General features: G+C 40.7%; 1 long non-coding RNA gene across 1 annotated transcript in view; it reads right to left on the reverse strand.

The window, feature by feature from the left end:
- The window catches only part of LOC127357624 (uncharacterized), a 340,815-nt gene that overhangs the window by 66,746 nt on the left and 260,790 nt on the right, over positions 1–13,279 (reverse strand). The gene's annotated exons all lie outside the window — the stretch shown is intronic.

Below are 13,279 nucleotides of genomic sequence, written 5' to 3' on the forward strand. Positions count from 1 at the left end.
CATGTTATTGATAGAGATCAGATTACGTGTTTATTTGGCAGCTTCTTCTTCACTCCCATCTTATCTGAGAGTGAATGCAGCAACTATTAAAAAAGATGAGGGGCAATGGAAATCTAAAGATGGTCATACTGATGATCACCATTAATATAGATATGCAAGGCACCCTGACAGCATCCAGTGTAAGGTTTATACAAGGTCTATTAAAGCTCTCCACGGCATAACCTTTTGTGAATACTACAGGCTACATAACCAGTGTGGGTGGTGGGATGAAAGTATATACATGCAGAGGAGCTCAGCAAAGCAGAGAGGTCCAAAGACCAGGTTGTCTGGATCTGTACATCAGCTGCTGCCATTTAAAAAGTTCAAGCTGGACCTGATCAGAAGATGATAACAAGGCCTTGTGAAGAGAAATTTTCATTTGTGTTTGATTTAAAAGAACATGACGGAAAGTTTTCTTTACAACAGGAACAGAATCGCAGCAGAACTGGAGATAACATCTTATTTACTCCACGCATTCCTCTTCCTTGACAGAACTTGAAAACTCGACAGTTCTCTCTGAGAGAGAGTTATGTTAGTTGTGGCTAATGTAGCCTTGAGTCTGTAGCCTCAAGCAGAGATGAGCAGTGGGCTACTTCTCACTTCTTTCTAACGCCACACCCCAGATTTTTCTTCCTTTTCAGACTTTAGTTAATAAGTTTGCAGCTCCAACTAAGAAGTTGTACTACAGGACCTGTAAACAGACTTTTATGTGAGGAATCTCCGATCAACAAAATTGGTTGTGGACTGACGTCAGCTGACAAAAGGACTAATTTTCAAGTGCATCCTCTGTATGTTTGGGTTTAATTTGAACCACATGTGTCTTGTCAAAGTTTTGTAACATCAACAACGAGTTAAACATAAAAAACTTGACTGTTGCAGCCTATGAATGTTAAGATTCTACTTCCATGACAGCACTGCTTGTATACCAATTCCTTTAAGCATTGAGAGGAAGAAGTGTGCAGCTGAGAAATGAAATCCTGCTGTTTGTTCTGCTTGTTATTTGGGCTGTGGGCTACTCCTGTGTGCTGACCTGTACCGACCTCTGGCTGTATGCGCTGTACACACTGAGCTGATGCTCTTCTTTTCTGACTGTGCTTTTGGCTTCCTCCAGCGGAGCTTGCTGTGAGAAGGCACCTATGCCCTGGCATGCCCAAAGCGCCAGACAGATCCATGTTGAAACGTGGAGAAGATATCACATTGTTCAGTGTGTGCATGTGTGTGTGAGAGTGGCAGACATATAGTCATGTCAGGTGAATGTCAGTTTGACACTTTTTTTCAGAGATGTCCAGACAGGTGGAATACTCATGCTGCGCGTGCCGCCTGTTGATGTGTGTGTGCAGTCTTGTGCACTGTCTGACTCACTTTCTGACAAAGGGAGATAATTAGAAATTTAAGTATCGAGCCGTGATTACATCCAGTCTCCAGGAGGATTACAACCCTTTCCTTGTTTCCTCCGTTCCTTTTCTCTTTCCACGTCCTCTGTCGATTACTGTACTCTGCCGTCCTGTTCGACCTTGTATTATTCTAATTATTCTCATTACTGAGTGACTTTAGAGACTTCCCCTAGCAGGTACCGTGCTAACAGCAGAGCCTTAGCTGACCTTGGAGACAGTCGGACGATGATGGCTCATTTAAACACAACTGCGATGCTCCTTGGTTGGTGTGTGGGAGGAAGCGAGGTGGGAGGGGATGGGGGTTTGTGGGCTCGCTCTGGGAGCTGGTTTGTCTCCTACACAGGTAATTAATACGCTTATTAACTCCTCAGCTCATATCATAATCAAAACCACCAGGAGAAAGTGGTGGGGGTGGAATATCTTAATGGAATTTACACGGCTTTTACTTGCAGCGTTGAGACTGATGGCATAGGGAAAAAGTGTTGAGAGGTGACTGAATCACTGAATCGTTTAAATTGAGGATGCTGTTTCTGGCAGGTATATGCACGGGGGGTCAGTTGCTTATAAAGAGATGTGGGCAATTGTCATATGTTATAAGATAGGAAAAAGTAAATCCTGTAGTTTATGTGAGAATGGAGATGCATTTGGAAGCCACGGTCTCAAGGAAATGTAACCTTTGTAGTTTTGTAGTATTTGTAGTTTGTAGTCAGATTTCATGCTCATCTGGTGGGGAGCAGGCTGGTTTACCATAATAACGGCATAAGAAATATTGGATGGTAGTTACAGTTGGAGCCTTTTCAGGAGTTGACGTGTCAGTAGAAGCTGAAGCACTGGAAGGAGTTAGTGTCAGGTGTCAGTGTCAGTCAGTGTAATCACTGTAGTGACGTGCCGTTTGTGGATGAGTCAGCTCCTCTAGGGGAACGATGGGAGTCGGCTCTCATCCTTTCTTTAAATAAAAAAAAAATGAATATAAGACTGAATAACAGCATCCTGTAATCCAGAAACATTTCACTTAGGTAATAAACAAGACCCAAGCATGGTGAGCTGTATGTTGTGCCAGTCGCAAACATAGTTCAGTATAAATCAAATGATGAATACATATGTGTAATAGGGTTGGATGATTTTATACCAAGAATGTAATGTAAAATTATGATATTCTGGAAATGACGTCTAGTATAATTACATTTAATCATTTAAAGGTCCAGTGTGTAACATTTAGGAGGATCTATTGGCAGAAATGGAATATAATATTCATAGATGTTTTCATTAGTGTATAATCACTTGAATGTAGCAGTCATTGTGTTTTTGTTACCTCAGAATGAGCTGTTTTTTTTCAACAGATTGCCATGTTTCTACAGTAGCAACAGACAAACCAAACTCTGGCTCTTGACAGGGGCGTTCACATTTTTCACACACATCACAGGCACTGTAATTTCTCCCTTAAGGCTGGAAAGAGAAGGTCAAACAAGTAAGTTGCAATCTGCAACTACACCGCTAGATGCCACTAATTAATACACACTGGACCTTTAAGTCGTGAGTGTATCTGCACACATACCAATCATGGGTCAAAACGTTGCTAAATTTGGCTGAATTATAAAGCCAGAAGCGGTAGTAAATGAAGAGCCATTTGGGAGCCAAAAGCTCCAGCTCTTGCTGAGCTAAGCCAAATGATCTGGCTCACTAAAAAGAGACTACCATCACTTATATCACTGAAAGCAGTTTAAATTCATAAGTTTAGGGGTATCTAATCATGGAATAGCTTTTCCCACCGGGCAAAAAGCTGTTCCTCTGTAAAATGTTACAAAAGACACTTAAAAGACTATTTAATCACTGTTTTGTAACTGTAACACACACACACTTACACACATGCTCATATACATTACTTAATTTGTTTTTGCTTTAATTCATATTATTGCCATTACTGTTATTGTTGTTATATATTTTGTCTCATTATTTGTTTGCCATCACTTTTAAAGTAGTCATACTATTTTCTATATGTTATTTCTGCATTTTTTAAACTGTGAAATTGTAACTTTAGATGGAGGCTTCCAATAAGCCCACCTGGATTTTCTGCCTCTCCCTGCACTGTATAATATTTGTTATCCTTGTCTCTGCAAAAAGGAATTAATGAATAAATAAAAGTTAAAGTGTAACACGTGAACTGAGGTTTGGTGAAGTGTGAAGGCAGCGACTGTTTTTTGTAATGCATCAGGTGTATAAGGACGTGTCAGCTTGTTTTTGTGTCTGGGCTTGGCGTTAAGGCACTGAAGGGATGAAAGGGTGTTAAATGGTGAAGTGGATTTTAAAATGTCATTTAACCTGTAGGTACTGTATGTAACTCAGCGTGGTATTCGGGATCAATGCTCTCTCTATACTGATCATTTGTTTGATGATGGCATGGCGAATCATTTATTATATAGACCAAGTAAAACTTACCTAATTGTGTCAGTCATATCTTCTTGTTCCAGTGTGTCACTACAAATGAGGAAAGTATAGTTTGGTTTGAGAATTTATTAGAGACTTTCCCGGTACTGTTGGCTTTAGTGAACATCCCTGGATGAAGGAAAAAGGTGAGGGGATTTAATGCACTCAGCTCCACAGAACATTGCAAAAGCAATGCAACAACAACAATAAACAAGCCTTTAAAATTCATTCTACGGTATGGCCTTGGCTGCTGAGGTTGGATGGGCTGCCTGACCTCAGTACTGAAGGAAAAACCGCAGGTATAGCTGGGCGAGTCCATTGAGAATGCAGAGTTTCAGACGCCCAAGGCCACATCAGACCTCATCAGGCCAGCTGTCTGGATCCAGGTGTTGTCTGAGTCGAGAGGCCTCACCCTCCGCTTTACCCACAGCTTGTGTGTGAGTGTATTTTTACCCTGGCATGTGGCGCATTGTTAGTGTTGTGTGTGTGTGTGTATGCGTGTGCATGCTTTTACTAAAGGCCAAACCAGACAAATCTGACTCGACACTCAAGAAGGACCTCGTAACCTCGACGTGAGGAGGGGGTCAAGCCTGCCAAACAATCAGATTACCCAAAACGACAGGGAAGAGGTGGATTTCCTGATATGTGAAAAGACAAAAAACTCCCTCGAGGCTTTGATTGATGGCCTCTTTGTTGTCCGTGCGAGCAAGCCTCACCACAAAAATTCATAAGGTGTACGATTTTGTATGCACGCCCAGTGAGCCGAGCGGCGAGGTGAGAAACTAAACATTGTGTTTCAAATTAGCAGGTGTGACATGATTTTCCGCTGCGTGTGTGTGGGCGTTGGGGGGTTGGTCAGTCGATGGGCTGAATGTGAAACAGAGCGTACATATTAGACATACAGTTAACATACACAGTTTTAGCCTTGCCATGCAGCTGTGCAAAGATAAACAGAGAATTGGGGCTCTGGAACAAGGACAATGCAACAATGCTGATGTGCAGAGAGTGAGCCAAATGTCGGGTGTGCTTCTTCACTGTCGACTGCTGCAGAAAGCTGAGTCAGAACATGAATATTGTTCTTGGGGAATGAACAGGAAAATGTCTCCTCCACATAATTACGAATTCCCATGAATAATTTTTAGCGATATGTGGAGCGAAGAGGTGATAAATTGCATTTCCCTGCATTCGCTGCTTGCATGAAACATTCAAAGCAAGGGGTAATGATGCAAGGAAAGTTGGGCGACTGTGGCGGCACTTTTCTTTTTTCCTGTTTGCATTCAAAGTTCCATCTGGGGCGTCTGTCATTAGCAGGGAAGAGCCAAAAACCTCCCATTCCGACACACATGCACACTCACACACACACACACACACACACACACACACACACACACACACACACACACACACATCAGAGGGTTGTACTTGATCACACATCTTTGGCTCTTGGGAACATGGTGTTTTTGTTTACTGTTTACATGAACACATAAGCGCATACACACACACACACACACACATATATATACGCGTCTGTATGCACGCAGCCACACACACAGAGACCTGGATCAAAGGGAACCCTGAAAAGAAGCTCAAAGGCAGGATTTCTCTCCTCTCCTTTACCCTTCTATTTTACCTTAAAAGAATAGCGTCTTTGAAGAAGCACTGTGAAGAAAGGGTATATCATTTACAATCATTAAAAACTGAATGTGGGATGAGTTACGGCTGTATTTTTATAAATGTCCTGAAGGTAGAAAGCAGGTGAAGAAAGAGAAAATATCTCAGCACTCCTGACATTTCTCTACAGAGCTTTAACGGCTAAGACAGGCCTCTGATCTCCGTCTGCTGCCAGCCTTTGAAGGCCTAAATGCATTTCTAATTACTAGAGCCTAAAACCAAGTGCTAAATCCTCTATTGCTTTCAGAGATTATTGATAGCATTTGTGCTTTCTAGACACTATTCAGCAGAGAGAGGCAGGAGAGGCCACGGTTTGACATATCAAATGGGCTGCGAGCCCCGTTTGATGTTGCTGTGTCACTGAGCCAGAACAGTTTGCAGCGAGTTTTGGCCGTGACAGTCCACCAGTTGTGGGGAAGGAGAGGCTGAACTGAAAGCCAGATGATTAGTTTTGCTCATAACGTGGACATAAAAAAAAATTATAATGATGTCTACTCTTTGATGACAATTAGGAAACAAATGACGCCATATTTCAAAGGGATGTATAATGATTTGTAATGTAGGTGTAGATATTTTAAATAAAAATTAGGCTTGTGTACTCTACCCTGCAAACCGCAGTAATTACAATGTTGGTCAATACTGAGTTATGACTGAAACTGAACTTTTAATGTTTGTTTTGTGTTGTGACAAATTGTCTAAGTTCAGTCTTGCTCTATCTTCTAGAAAAAATGCAGTGACTACAAAATCCAACGACAAACCACAGTAAGTGCAGTTACTGCAGCTTCAGTCTGTAAATCCTGTATTCTAGACAATTTCAGGACAATCTAGGGAATCAAAATGAAGGGAATCTTCATGTTCTTCACTGGGAACTCTTACTTACTTCATCTGTGTATTAATAGCTAAACTGATTGTAGTAGATAGTAATAATAGTTTGGATATTACTGTGCTAGTGCAAGCTGGCTGGACAGGACATGGTATTACTGTGCTTATTAAAATAAATGTGTTAACCTCACAGAATTATACTTGAGTTCTTAATTACTCATCTACTTCTAACTTTTTACACAGATTTAATGTAATAAGACATCATATTACATTTTTTAAAGACTGTAGTTACTGCACTCTGCCTTTGCACTCCCTATATATATATATATCTGTTATTGGTCATAGATAGACAGAGTGCATCTGCCTTTTTAGGGTCAAATAATTGGTCATGATTTTTAAGCCATGAAAATTACTATTCATACATATTTATTAATAAGCACATAACCGTTGTTCTACCTGAAACACATTTGGCTGTCCATTCAACAAACTTTAAAGCGATTGTTCTCAGTTCATTTTGAGCATAGTTACTGCGGTTAGGCTTTGTAGAGGGGATCCTATAAATTTGGATTTCTGGATTCATATTTTAGACACAGTGAATGGTGAAGTTAATGGAATACACCAAGTGTTTGGGAGACTGTCCCACTTCCTGCACAGCTCAGAACATGTACGAAAACACAGGAGAACACAGTTCATTCCCCCATTTGCAACCAACAGTGATTGTTGTTTTTTTAAAGCACGACCGCAATCATTCCCAAACCATAACCATGTTTTTTTTTTATTATTGTAACCATGACAATAAATGTCCCCTAGCCCTCACAAAGTAGTAATTTGAACTCAAACCATCTTTCCACAATCCTGATATTTAGGGGCACATTATGGGGCCATTGTGTTTTGAAAATGAACTCATTCAATTCATAAACTCATGTAACCTCCATTTCAAAGATGTTAAAACCTGCCAAGGCAACACCCATATCCATCCAGAATAATCTTGTTTTTCAACAAACTAAAACTAAAATAACTTGAAATATGTTATAATATACTTTACAAAATCTGCACACAGGGGCTATAAGTACCACAAGGACCCACTCCATTAAAAAAGAAGACAACTGTAGGATATGTAGACATTGTACAGCCATTCCTTCAAGCAGAAACATCTCCCCCAGCCACTTTACTGTTTGCTTACTGATGACACAGAACCAGGGCTGAATGCAAACTGTTACCTGAGCAATCTCCCAGAAGTAACACTGGATATAAAATCTTAACGAGCCACAGGGCATTATGTGAAGATATATATATGTCTATAAACCCCTTATTGGCTTTTCATTTGGGTCCGATGAATGTGGCCAGGCACCATAAATCAATACAGTGGGTATATCTTTAGCAGCGGAGTGTGGAACACTTACATCAAAGTGTGAAGGAGAGAAGGAAAGCCCCCGAGCGTAAAGCATGTTCTACGTAAATCACACACACAAGTATCCACCTGCACACACACAAACAGTACACACACAGAAAGACAAAACAATAACAACAGCACTCACAGAAGAAGACTCAGAACATCGATGGAAAAAAAAGAATGAAGTCCTTGAGTGAGTAAACAGATGCAGCCGTTCCTCTGCTCCCTGGGCTCAGAAGTGGCCTACTTACTCTCAGCACAAATCACCACTCATACAGTCATATCAGATATCATTCTTCAAAGGTATAAACCAATGTTTGGGATGCCGACCAGTCAGCTTATGATGTAACATAGTGGTTCCCTACCTTTTATTCCTTAAGGGACCTCTTTTCTGTCATTGAGTAAACAACCTGTGTCTAAGGGACATTTTTTTATGGATGTTTCATATTTAATGCATAATAATAACAGTACAGAGCAACTGATCAAATGTACAATGAACCCAAATAGTGAAAAAGGACGTTTGTGCAAAACGGGTAATTTGGATGAATTCTGAGCAGAGTATTTCCCATGAATATAGCATCAGAGATGAGGTTTCCCAATATTTTTAGTAACTTTTTATACAATTCTATAAAAAGTATGTATTATTTAATTTTTTTTCATTTTTAAACATCTTACATACTTAATTGGCTTCTTTTTCTCTCTCTGCTGCTTGGCCATTGTTGTAGTAGCTATTTTTTTTATTTCTAGGTTGTTTTAATTGCGTACTTTTCCAATGCAGGACAAGACTGTTTAGCAGAGAGTGAAGCCTGTGTTCAGGTCTACACTGTGCCGTTATCCTGTCAAATTTCTTTATATAAAAAAAAACAATTTCAGTTATTTTTCTTCACATAAATGAACAAGTCAAACTGTACATTTAAAGTGTAAAGTTTTTTTTTTACACCCCTCCAAATCAAGGAGGCCTCAAGACAACCTGTGAAGCTTTGGCAACCGGACCCCCAGGTTGGGAACCAGTGATGTAGTGTACTGTATACACCAAGAGATGTGGCCCTGGATGATCATTAGGTCTGGTGCTGATAAGAAACACTTAAAAGAACAAAAAATAATTGTGCAGCAGATGAAATGACACTTTGTTTGTGACCATATAACAAATATATTTTATACTATTATTCTAAAACCAACTTTTATTACTTAAAGCTGCATTAATCAACTTAAGGCCCCTAGGGGGCAGAGAAACATCAAGACATGCTGGCATACACACAGTCAGACTGGACAGTTGTCATGGCTAATGTGTAACAAACAGTTGCCATTTACACATCCAGCAGACACAGAGAAGCAATAATCATCTCATTACACTTCTGTGTCTTACCCTTGACAAAAGCAACTCTATTTCCACTGGTATTTGAGTTCTGGTTTGGACGTTGTCATCTTGAAAAATATCTGGGTTGCCGTCTTGCCAGATACTAAAGTAACTTTAGACTTTCTCTACCAGCCAGCAAGTTAATCTTTGATTGTCTGGGGTTTGGGACAGGGCAGATAGCTAGAGTGGGGTATGAGAGATTTTCTGCTAAAAACTGCCAAGCTATTGCTGCTGAAAACCAGTCCTCCAAATTAAATGAAAAATACAACGATTGCAATTGCTCTTAAACAACACATCATTTCACCTTCCAAAACTGTTACAAACATATAACAGTTTCTGTTATATGTTCTGTTCTGTTCTGTCAATGATGAGTCCAATTTGTCATTGCTAGCAACCCATTTTGCATTACTCGTTTGTTTTCTGCACATAGTTTTGGTTTTATTTGCCCAGGTTTTGACATATCCATCTGCGAGACTTCCCCTAACACCGCGAAGGATTTTCTCTGTGACGCACACAACACTGAAACATTGCATTTAAGAAATTCAATTCATACTTGCAGAAACAATATCCTAACCCAAAGTGACCTTGTGTGAATACATTTTCTGTGGAATTCCTTTATACCAAAGAAATAGTCCCCAGACAGATATCACTAAACTTGAGCAAATAAAACCAAAACTTTTGGCATGGCAAGATATTCTTAATGTTAGCACACAACGTTATCATCCAATTGGGAGTTTGGAGATTGACCCTCATATACGTATACAATTACTGATTAATGCCATTTTAAGGATATATTAATGGAGAATAGGGAGGAAAGATGGACCATTTCCAGTTACAAGTTTATGGGATTTTGTCTGTGCATTTTTATGCTGGTCTCTCTGTACTTAATTCTATATTTCAGAAGAGTGTGCACATAAGGGTGGAATAATGGTGTCCACATTTCAGCAGAAATGACTATAACAGGAGCAGAGTTATTAGGGCATAAAGTAGTCTCTCATTTTATTACTAAAATGAGCTTCTTTTTTTTTTAAACAGGAAGTACTGGAGTCATTTCCCCAATTCCTCTCAGCTCTGTCAGAAATAACACAACCTGAAATGTCACATTACTTATTTATTGAAGCAAAAGACACTGTGATTTCACCTGCCATGTTTTTTCGCCCTCCGGTTTGTTAAGATGGTAAATTAAAGTTTCTGGCTGCTGAGTCTTTGCCAAATCTTTTTTTTTTCTTCTGTTTTTTGCAGTACTAGCAGAATAAGTAAGTGCCCTCACTAATGGATTTTCCTCGAACTCCTGTCTCTAAGCGGTGGAACAAGACTCCTGCAATGCAAATAAAAGTCTTTACTTTCCAGAAGAATAGCCTAATGCTCCACATGTAACATTAGGGATGTGGTGCAGAGGCAGAGCGGGTCGTCCCCTACTCGGAAGGTTGTTGGTTCGATCCCCGCCTCCTGGTGCCACATGTCGAGCAAGATACTGAACCCCAAATTGCTCCCGACGCATCGGTGTGTGTATGAATGCATTAGTTTCTGTTCGAATGTTCAAATGTGTGTGAAAGGGTGGCACGTAGTGTAAAAAGTGAAGCGATTGAGTGGTCGGAAGACTAGAAAGGCGCTATACAAGTGTAGGTCCGTTTACCATTACCAGGTAGTTTCAGATACAAACATAATCATCAAAATTCAAATCATATATGAAAATGTAGTGGCTTTATTTTTGCTTTTTAATCTTGCAAGCATGTATTCAAATGTGTATGTCTTTCCAGAGGCATTGATCATCAGCAAAATAATAACCTTGTGGGGATGACAGGGACATGGAGGGAAAAAGTCTAGAGTAAGGGATGAAGGGAGAGCTTGTTTTCTGTGGTGGGTGGGTGGGGAGGGAGGGATAGGGAGTGAAGGGGGGTGGGAAGGGGAGGATATGGAGGAAGGGGGGGACGGTGTTACAGACCTAAGCAGGTGTGACAGTTCTGAAAGCTTTCATGGGGAAAAAAAGGTTTCTCTGGCCTTGTAGCGATGCTAAACTGAGCGTGACCCTCAGACTGAACCCAGCCATCTCTCTCGCTCTCTCGCTTGCTTTCGTGCCTAAACGGCTCCAGAACAGGAAAACCCTCCACTGACAGTGTGTAGACTATAGGATTTAAGCTTACAAATTCCTACTCTCCTTCTATTTGTCCCTCTACCACTTTCATTTGATCTTTTTTTTCTAGTTACTATTGTTGACTTAAGAAAAAGTGCATACAGGAAAGAAAGTCCTTTATTTCAAATTGAATATCTTCTGTTTAATGTCACCTCTAATGGGATGGTTTGTACCATAATCACATTTACTCAGTATACTCATTTGTGTTTGTATTGTATTTTATGTCAGATGTCTAGACAAAAAGCAGAATTTCAATGTAGTGTCGGCTCTAGGTCCACCACTTTGGTCCAGACTGAAATATCCCAAAAACTACTGGATGGATCGCCATGACATGTTGTACAGAGATTCATGGATCCCAGAGGAAGAATCCTAATTACTATAGTGATGCATTTTCATCTTTACAGTAAAATCGCAGAATCTAGATGGACTGGCATAAAATGTTGTATCGGCATTCATGGTTCCCAGAAGATTATTTTAGCATTGGTATTGTGAGCATGTTAAATGGACCTGTACTTGTATAGCACCTTTCTAGTCTTCCGACCACTCAAAGCACTTTTACACTACATGGCACATTCACCTTTTCACACACATTCACTCAGTGATGGTAAAGCCCATCCAATGGAAACTAACTCATTCACACACCAATGGGAGCAATTTGGGGTTCAGTATCTTGCTCAAGGATACTTTGACACCAGCACCAGGAGCTGGGGATCAAACCAACAACCTTCCGATTAGGGGACGACCCCCTCTGCCTCTGCGCCACAGCGGCCGCATGTTAGCATGCTAATGTCAGGATTTAGCTCAAAGCTCCACTGTACCTAAATACAGTTCAATACTCTCAGAATGGCTGTAGACTCTAAGTGTTGTTATACTACAGTTTGTAAAATGTATTGAAGCCTGCCATAAGAAGCTAAGAATTTCATTACTATGCCTTTTAGTGGTGGTTCAGAGTCCCATGATGCTCTAAATGCGGTTTCGCAGGCTCCTCTGCCCTAACAAGGATTAAGCTCTCTGGGAACACTGAATCCTTGCCATTTTTTGGAACCTTTGAGGCATAAAAAATGGTCAGATGCAAAGATCTGGAATAGTGGCGGCTCATATAAGCCTAACCCCAGCGTTTACCCCCTTCCATCTGCCCCTGTTTACCCCAGACTGTGGCTCTGTATGTTAGGGGACAAAGGAAGTCCACACAGGCAGAAGGCAAGAGCGCGAGCTATCGGATTGGAACTCCTCCACCTGCCAAGAAAAGTAAGTCTTCCTTTTATGAGCCAATTGAAATTCAGCTCACAGGCTATCCATTCCGTCAATGACAAGAGGAGTCGGGACAACCTTGCAACCCCCAACACTAATAACACTGTAACGGTCAGAGATAGATCAAGCTGAACGCTGATAGTTAGAGCGGGTCTTCGGCCTCCCATAAGTGTTTATTGCAGACAATTTTTGCCTTCATTTGTTTTGAGCAGATGCATTCCTGGGTACAGCTGCGGTCGATCGTAATAGTTTTCACTCCGGCAGCCTACTGACAAATGACCAGTTTTTGCTGTTTGTTCAAAGAGTATCGGCCCGCAGATAATGCATGCTACTGTATATACCTAAAGACCCAATACATGAGGAACGGTCTGCTCCTGTTTTGTATGCATCAGCCAAGCTCTAACCTTTGACCCCTGGTGCTTCACTCAATGGCGTGACGGGTTCATTACCACAATCTGAATGTGAAGAATCAATCCTTGACAGTCTGTTCCAGGCATTCTCCTCACTGCGTTTTTCACTACATGCACATAAGTGTTTTGGAATCAATAGAAGTGGAGTGCAAAATGGGAGATTAGACTAAGAACAGACTTCTACCCAGTTTCAGCAGCTAGAGGTACCCTCTCTGTTATAGTCAGCATTGCCACTAAGGGGCAGTAGAGAGCCTGGAATGAAAGTGCCATGTCTTCAGGGCACCCTGTCTGAACAGAAATTATACTAACAAATTAAACACTGAAGATATGTCATCATCTATCATTATCTTACCCACATCAATTAATGTACACTTGATATACTGC

Source organism: Dicentrarchus labrax, unplaced genomic scaffold, assembly GCF_905237075.1.
Source record: "Dicentrarchus labrax unplaced genomic scaffold, dlabrax2021, whole genome shotgun sequence".
NCBI classification, from domain to species: domain Eukaryota; kingdom Metazoa; phylum Chordata; class Actinopteri; family Moronidae; genus Dicentrarchus; species Dicentrarchus labrax.